Below are 6,816 nucleotides of genomic sequence, written 5' to 3'. Positions count from 1 at the left end.
CAGCGCTGGTGCAGAGGTGCTGGCCAATGTAACAAGATAAGAAAAAGAATTGAGACCAGATGCTTCTGTTATTGATAGAAAATCAAAAAGAATAAACAAACAGATAAAATGGACAGAACTGATGAAGAGGCTGAAGGCAAGACCAACATAAATGGAGCACGAGGGATTTTTAGGGCAGTAAAACTATTCAGCATGATACTGTGATGGTGGAGACACGACATCGTGCATTTGGGAAAACCCGTAGAATGTGTAACATGAAGGGTGAACCCTAATGTAAACTGTGGACGTTGGTTAATAATAATGTATCAAGATTCACTCAGCGATTGTAACAACTATATCACACTAATGAAAGATGTCAATAATAGGGGAAACTGGAGGGTGAGCGGGAAAGATGAGTCCATGGGAGCCCTCTGAACTTTCTGCTCAATTTTTCTGTAACCCTAAAACTTCTCTAAAAAATAGTCTATTAATTAAAAAAATAAATCAATAAAATAATTAGAAAAATGAATTTGCTACTGAGCTACTGCTCAGTAAACATCAACACTTCTAATATGAGTAAACTGCTTGGCACATAGTACATGCTCAAGGGCAACCATTTTTTAAAATTCTTCTCTTTTGATTGTGACAATGAATCGCTTTCAAATTAAATATATACTATGGAAAAGGAAAGCCTCCACATATCATCTTGACTCTTTTGTAGAACAGAGTAGCAGTGCTCATCTGGGGATGATTCTGGCGATGTCTGGAGACACCTTCGTTTGTCACAGTGTAGGTGCTCCTGGCTTCAGGTGGATGGAGGCCAGGGACGCTGCTCAACAGCCTGCAGTGCAGAGACGGCCCCAATGGAAGGTTATTCAGCCCAAAATGCCAACAATGCCAAGGCTGAGCAATTCTGGCACTGACTCACTCTTTAAAAATTTTTTTGATCTTAAGTGAGACCTGACTATAGATATCACAGGGTAGTTTGCTTTTTCTCCTTGTCACCTGGAGCCCTGGGCAGCTCTGCCCCAATCTTTTTATCACCAGCCTGGTTTTCTGTGCCCTGAAAGCACCATGTCCTGTACTCTCGAGGTGGATCCCTGGATTGCCTTGTTTTTCGCCTCCAGTCCTTGGCTTTTCTGAACCCCGATGTGTTCCCTGTACACACTGGCCCATTTCCTCGGGCTGGGGTGAGGCGGCAGCATTCAAAGGCTCTGAGTCCCTGGTCTCCACGATGTTAGGAGGTCTTACCATAAAGCTGTGGGATTGGGACAGGGTGGTAATGGTAAAGGTGGAGACCAGTGGCTGTCACCAGGGGTGGTTCTGCTCCCAGGGGACTTTGGGAAATACCTGGACACATTTTTGGTTGTCACTACTGGGGGCAGGTGCTGCTGGCATCTGGTGAGTTGAGGCCAGGGACGCTGCTCCACACCCTGCGGTGAACAGGACAGTCCCCGCCACAAAGAATGGTGCATCTCCAAATGTCAGTGAGGCGAAGGATGAGGAGCCATGGGAGAGAGAAATAGACCAACGGACCAAAATAGAGAGTCCAGAAATAACCCCGCACAGGTACTGGCCACTTGATTTTCCACAAAGGTGCCAAGGTAATTCACTGGAATTGGGAAGAAAAAGTGTTTCATACAAAAAGTTTAGCTCTTAAAACATCTTAGGTTCTAGAAGGAAACAAAGGAGAATATCTCAGTGATTGTAGGTTAAGCAAAGATTTTTTAGGTTGGCACAAAGACCATCAACCTTAAAAAAAAATTTGTGTTACTCTGATAGCACAGACAAAGACACTACAGGAAAAGAAAACTACAGACCAATATCCCATGTGGACATTGATACAAAAATCCTCAACAAAATACTAGTAAACTGATTTCAGCAGGACATTAAAAAGATCAAACACCATACCAAGTGAGACTTATTCCTGGAATGCAAGGATGGTTCAACATATGAAAATATCAATGTAGTATACCACATTAACAAAATGAAGGAAGAAGCAACAAGATTGTCTCAACTAATGCAGAAAAAAAGCATTTGGGGGCCTGGTTCCATGGCCGAGTGGTTAAGTTCGCACTCCACTTCAGCGGCCCAAGGTTTTGCCAGTTCGGATCCTGGGCACGGACGTGGCACCACTCATCAGGCCATGCTGAGGCAGTGTCCCACACACCACAACTAGAAGGACCCACAACTGAAAATATACAACTATGTACTGGGGAGATTTGGGGAGAAGAAAGCAGAAAAAAAAAGGTTGGCAACAGTTGTTGGCTCAGGTGCCGGTCTTTAAAAAAAAAAAAAAGGATTTGAAAAAAATTCAACCACCTTTCATGATAAAAACACTCAACAAACTAGGAACAGAGGAAAATTACCATAACGTAATAAAGGCCATATGTGAAAACTCCACAGCTCATATCATACTCAGTGGTGAAAGACTGAAAGATTTTCCTTTAAAATCAGGAATAAGACAAGGATGTCTGCTTTTGCCACTTCTATCAATATAGTATTGGAAGTTCTAGCCAAAGCAATTAGGCATGAAAAAGAAATTAAAAGCCATCCAAATTAGCAAGGAAGAAATAAAACTATCTCTGTTGTCAGATGACACGATCTTATCTGTAGAAAACCCTGAAGATTCCATAAAAAAACTGTTAGAACTAACAAATCAATTCAGCCAAGTTGCAGGATAAAACTTGTAGGATACAAATCAACACACAAGAATCAGTTGCATTTCTGTATGCTAGTAATGAACAATCTTAAAATGAATTTAAGAAAACAGTTCCACTTACAGTAACATCAAAAAGAATAAAATACTTAGGAATGAACTTAGCCAAGTAGGCAAAAGACTTGTATGCTGAAAACTATAAAATGTCGCTGAAATAAATTAAAGAAGACAAATAAATAGAAAGACATCGCACGTTCGAGCACTGAAAGACTTCATGTGAAGATGGGAGCACTGCCCAAAGCAATCTGCAGAGTCAGTACAATCCTATCAAATCCCAATGGTGTTTTTGCAGAAATAGAAAAATCTATCATTAAATTCATATGGAATCTCAAGGGACCCCAAATAACCAGAACAATATAATAGACATTGTGGTATTGTGATTTATAAGAAATATATATATATATATATTTGGTCATTCAGAGGACCAAAATATATTTGTCACACATATTTGGTTTTTGTCTACAGTTTCTCTGGCTCACAGCTCCTGAAGTCTTCTTGGAATTTACTGAGCATAAGATCAATGGGAGCAAATTTTGTCATTATATTTGGTCCCTTGTCCTCAGTTCCTGAAAACGCTTCAGAACCGTAAAGGTGAAACGGGCGTCTTGCTATGCAACAAGCCCCCTTCCACCTGGGGCTGGTTATGTTAATGAGGTGACTTTTGGAAAACCCCTGAGGATGGAGTCTGGTTGCCAGGGGAACCAACCGGGAACGGAAGGTTGGAACTTTTAGTCTCACCTCCTGATTTCTGGGGAGGGTAGAGGGGCTGCAGGTTGAATCAATCACCAATGACCAATAATTTAATCAATCATGCCTACATAATGAAGCCTCCATAAAAACCCAAAAGGAGAGCGTTCAAAGAACTTCTGGGTTGGTGAATGTGTGGAGGTCCAAGGAGAGTGGCGCCCTGGGAGAGAGTATGGGAGCGCCGTGCCCTTTCCCCAAATCTCGCCCTCTGCATCTCCTCCAGCTGGCTGTTCCTGAGTCATATTCTTTTGTAACAAACCAATAATGCAGTAAGTAAATTGGTTTCCTGAGTTCTGTGAGCCATCCTAGCGAATTAATCTGACCCAATGCAAGGAGGGGGTCATGGGAACCATGGACTCATGGCTGGTCAGTCAGAAGCACAGGTGGCAGCCTGGCCTTGCGTGTGGCGTCTGAAGTGGTGGACGGAGCAGTCGTGGGGCTGAGCCCTGAACCTGTGGCATCTAGTGCTGTCTCTGGGTAGACGGTGTCAGAATTGAGATGAATTGCAGGATACTTACCTGGTGTTCCAAGAATTGATTGGTGGTGTGGAGAAAAACCCCTCCCACACACTGGAATTGGGTGCAGAACCCAAAGAGATACATAGACTACTGGAATAGAAGGAGGAACCTAGAAATAAACCCTCTACATATGGCCAAATGATTTCTGACAAGGGTGCTAAAATAATTCAATGTGGGGAGAAAGACAGTCTTCAACAAATCGTGCTGGGGAAACTGGATCTCCACAAGCAAAAGAATAAAGCCAGACCATTGCCTTACACCATACACAAGGATTAACTCAATATGGATCAAAGACCTAAACGCAAGAGCTAAAACTATGAAACTCGCAGAAGAAAAGATAAAAGAAAAGTTTTTTGACATCGGATTGAGCAATGATTTCTTAGCTATGACACCAAGAGTACAGGCAACAAAAGAAAAAAATTAATTGGACTTCATAAAAAACAAAAACTGTTGTGCGTCTAAGGACACTGTCAACAGTGAAAAGGCCACCCACAGAACGGGAGCAAATGTTTGCAAATCATATATCTGATAAGGGATTAATATCTGGAATATATTAAAAACTAAAACTCAACAACAAAAAAAGAAACAACCCAATTTTAACAATGGGCAAAGGACTTAAGTAGACGTTTCTTCAAAGAAGATATTTAAATGGCCAATAAGCACATGACAAGATGCCCAATATTACTAATCATTAGGGAAACGCAAACCAAAACCACAGTGGGATACCATTTCGCACCCATTATTATAAAAAAGTGAGGAAATAATAAGTGTTGGTGAGAATGTGGAGAAATGGGAACCCTTGTGCGCTGATGGTGGGAGTGTGAAATGGTGCTGCTGCCGAGGAAACAGTCTGGGGGTTCTAAATAAATTAAGCGTAGAACGACCATGTGATCCAGAAATTTCAGTATACCCGAAAGAGTTGAAAGCAGATATTGAACAGATATTTTTACGTCGATGTTCACAGCAGTATTATTAGCAACAGCCAAAATGTGAAAACAATCCAGACGTCTGTTGCTAGATGGATAGCTGAGCACAATGTGTGTCCACGTGCAGCGGAATGTCATTCAGCCTTTAAAAGAAAAGAAATTCTGACACGTGCTACAGCATGGATGAACCTTAACGACATTACCCTAAATGAAATAGGCCAGACACAAAGGGAAAAACAATGGATGATTCCACTTGTATAAGGCACTCAGAATAGTCAAACTCGTAGACAAGAAAATAGAATGGTGGTTACCAGGGGCTGGGGAGGAGAATGCGGAGCTGGTATTTACGGGAACAGAGTTTCTGTTTCAGATGATTAAAAAGTCCTGGAGGGCCGGCCCCGTGGCCGAGTGGTTAAGTTTGTACTGTCCACTTCGGTGGCCCAGGGTTTCGCTCGTTCAGATCCTGGGCGCAGACATGGCACCGCTCATCAGGCCATGCTGAGGCGACGTCCCACATGCCACAACTAGAAGGACCCACAACTAAAACGTACAACTATGCACCAGGGGGATTTGGGGAGGAAAAGCAATTAAAAAAAAAAAGAAGGTTGTCAACAGTTGTTAGCTCAGGTGCCAATCTTTAAAACAAAAACAAAAGCAAAAACCTATAAATTCTGCTCTTGCAAAGGCAATCTTTTTTTTTCACTTGAGAACAATTTTATTCATTTATTATTATTTATTTTTATTGTGGTGACATTGGTTTATAACATCATATAGTTTTAGTGTGTAACCATCGGAGACCAATTCATCCTGGCCCTATTGCATCCTGTCGTATCAATAATGAATGTCAATCAAAGCTGTTTTGCAGGGGTGACGAGCAAACACTGCAAGTCACACGGCTGGAGTATGTGGAGAAGACGGGAACCTCGTCCTCGGATGACCCCAAGCTGCCCAGGAACCAAAAGTTCCCTAACTCCAGCGCTCAATGTGAGGAGAAAGCAGAATGGGGGACCTAAGGGGAAGTGAGGGGTCCCTTGATTGGCAGCACACCGGACTTAGAAAACTGTTACCCTCCCACCCTCCACTCAGATTCCGCCAAGTCAGCATTTGGTATAACCACTGCCACTCCCAACTCCTTTAAAGTGCGTCCCCACTTCAGCTCAGGGAGACAGGTCCGAGCTTTGCATCCTGTCTCCTTGCTAGTTGGCCATGCAATAAAGCTCTTCTCTCAAAAGCTGGTATGGTAGTTTCAGCTTCTACGTGCATCAGGCAGCGAGCCCTTGCTCTGTGACAGGTGTCCATCATTACATGTCGATTTCTGTGAAGACTACATCATGGTCACCACCCAAAGACTAACTACCATCCCTCAGCACACACATGTGCCCTGCCACCCCTTTCACTGTCCTTCCCACCCCTTCTCCTCTAGGAACCACCAATCTGTTCTCTGTATCTGCGTGTTCATCTTCCACATATGAGTGAAATCATAGGGGGTTTGTCTCTCTGTCTGACTTATTTTGCTTAGCATAATTCCCTCAATGTCCCTTTATGTTGTCGTAAATGGCAAGACATCATCTTTTTCTGGCTGAGTAGTATTCCATTGTGTATATACACCACATCGTCTTTATTCAATCATCCGTCAATGGGCACTTAGGTTGTTTCCAAGTCTTGGCTCTTGTGAATAATGCTGCAGTGAACATAGGGGTGCAACTATCTTTTCAAATTAGTGTTTTCATGGTCCTTGGAAAAATACCCAGCAGTGGGATAGCTGGATCATATGGTAGATCTATTCTTAATTTTTTGAGGAGTCTCCATGCTGTTTTCCATAGTGGCTGCACCAGTTTGCATTCCCACCAGCAGTGTGTGAGGGTTCCCTTTTCTCCACATCTTCTCCAACACTTGTGATTTCTTGTCTTTTTAATAACAACCATTC

This window comes from Equus caballus, chromosome 21 (assembly GCF_041296265.1).
Source record: "Equus caballus isolate H_3958 breed thoroughbred chromosome 21, TB-T2T, whole genome shotgun sequence".
Classification (NCBI taxonomy): Eukaryota; Metazoa; Chordata; class Mammalia; order Perissodactyla; family Equidae; genus Equus; species Equus caballus.
This window is presented reverse-complemented; position numbering follows the sequence as displayed.